General features: G+C 39.7%; 1 pseudogene; it reads right to left on the minus strand.

The window, feature by feature from the left end:
• Positions 1-1,387: 1,387 nt before the first annotated feature.
• Positions 1,388-2,004, minus strand: LOC124081423 (T cell receptor alpha variable 14/delta variable 4-like; annotated as a pseudogene).
• Positions 2,005-2,205: the final 201 nt, after the last annotated feature.

A 2,205-nucleotide genomic window follows, 5' to 3' on the forward strand; every position in this document is an offset into this window, starting at 1 on the left:
GTCCTTAGGGTTGGTTTGGAAGACTTTTATAGCAGTGCTTCATGGGTAGCTACAATAGTAGACTAGTTTCTGGTCCTTAAACCAAAGAGATATTAGAGGCAGACGCTTAGCACCCAGGCCCCTGAGTTTGCCAGAGTTTGCACTCAGCTCCACCTCAGTTTCTGACACTGTGTCACCTAGAACACAGTAGTACATAGCTAAGTCTGATTCTTGGACAGAAGTTTTCTCCAAATGGAAGGAGGTAGTTTCTCTCTTGTATGTGGCTTCAAAACCTTTCTCAATTCCCTTATCATTGGCCTTCGCAGCTTTCAGTAGGGGCTGTGGACCTTTTCCAGGGTATTGGATATACCAGAAAAGAGTAGGGTAATTTGAGGCTGAGTAAGTGCAGTTTATATTCAGAAAAGCCCCTTCTAAAAAGGTCACTGAGTCTCCATGGATCCAATCTGGGGCGGGGGGGGAGAAAGAGACCTGTGTTCACCATGAGATACAGCTCTTAGATAAGTTCATGATTAAAAGCTTTTCTGACATCATAGAAGAAAGAGTCCAAATTTAAAAAAAAAATATTACTCACCAAGTATCAAGGGCATCTTGAGCTTAATTCAAGAGTTATTATTTGGTTATTCTATCATTTTATGTGTCAGAATATGGTAAATATAGCCTCATAAAATAAATATAATAATTTAGGTAGTAAGTTCACATGGCAATTTTAAAATTTAGAAACACTTTGCTATAAAACCAATGTGATTTTTTAAATAAGCATTGTTTGTACTTGGGATATCAGCAACAATTAATATATAAAAAATTCAGTTGAAACTGAATTTGTAGGAATAAATTTAGATAAATTCAACTGAAGATACAGATAAGAGACTTCAAAATAATTGAAGAACATAAAAGGTCCTTTATGAATTGATAAATTAGCCTTTTTCTGAATTAAAAAAATAACTAATAAGTTGATACTTCATTTGTTAATGTATTCATTAAAGTAATTCCTCACTTTGCTTTCAACAAGTTTTTTGTTTTATTTGCTTTTTCACTTGTTTTAATGTAGAGTTATTGAACACAAAGAAAATGAAATAATACAATATTTATATTGAAAAATAAATGTGTAAGAATTTCTTCAAATTGTACTGCTAAGGAGTGATTTGCTGTAAAAGGCAATAAAATTTGCTATAAACTATTTGCTGAGAGTATTATTGAATGAAACAAAGAGAGCAGAATTTCCTCAGAATAAGTATTTTCCCTCCAACCCCAGACAGGAGCCACCACAACCCTGGCCACTTCCTGTCTGAAGTGGCATTAGCTGCCTTGGTCCCTATAGCAGGTGGCTGTCTCAGGCAGACCCTGGCTTTTTGTACAACTGCCTCCAACAGTTCTTTCACTGTGCTATCTATCTCTCAGTGCACAGAAATACACCGCTGAGTCCCCCAGCTGTGAGGCTGAGATGACAAGCTGGATGGATTTGCTTGCCTTCTGCAAATTCACTGAGTAGCGACCTTCTGTGGCATTTTGCTGGCTGTAAGAGTTCTGAAGGATGAGGAAGACCATCTCCCCACTGCTGGGCTGCTTGTACCAGAGGAGATCATAACTTCCAGTACTGGTATCATAGGAGCAGAGCAGGCTCACAGCCTCCTTCTCTTGCACCCACATGGCTGGCTGGGCCTGAGTCACCTTCTGGGCAAAACTGGATCCTGAAGGAAAAAGGACAGAATCAGAAAGTTGAGGGACAAGCTCTTGGGACAAAAGAAGGTGCACTTTTACACACTGCTAACCATCCCTCCCAAAGTCCCTTTAAGGCTATCCTGTCCCCCAATCTCTAGGTCACAAAAAAGGCCCCTTCCCACAGGGACCATTCCTACCCAGCCACATGGACACCATGACCAGTTTCAGCAGTCTGGGCAGCACCATGTTTGCCTTATTCCTTCAGAAGAAATTCTTCTTTGACTCCATGGCTCTGTACTGGGTGGGCAGGCTGATAGGGTGAGGGAGGTACTATTGAGCTCCAAGCTGCTGCTGCCCCAGAACAGGAAAGGAAGTCATGTCAAACTGCTGTGTGTGTGATTGGCAATCTCACCAACCCAGACTCCCTTCTTAATTTAACAACTATTGAACCTGCAGCCTAGGTGTCCATCAATAAATAAATGGGTAAAGAAAACGTGGTATATATATATATATATATATATATATATATATATATATATACATACA

This window comes from Marmota monax, unplaced genomic scaffold, assembly GCF_021218885.2.
Source record: "Marmota monax isolate L192 unplaced genomic scaffold, Marmota_monax_Labrador192_F-V1.1 WCK01_AAM20220418_F8-fsc00586, whole genome shotgun sequence".
NCBI classification, from domain to species: Eukaryota; Metazoa; Chordata; class Mammalia; order Rodentia; family Sciuridae; genus Marmota; species Marmota monax.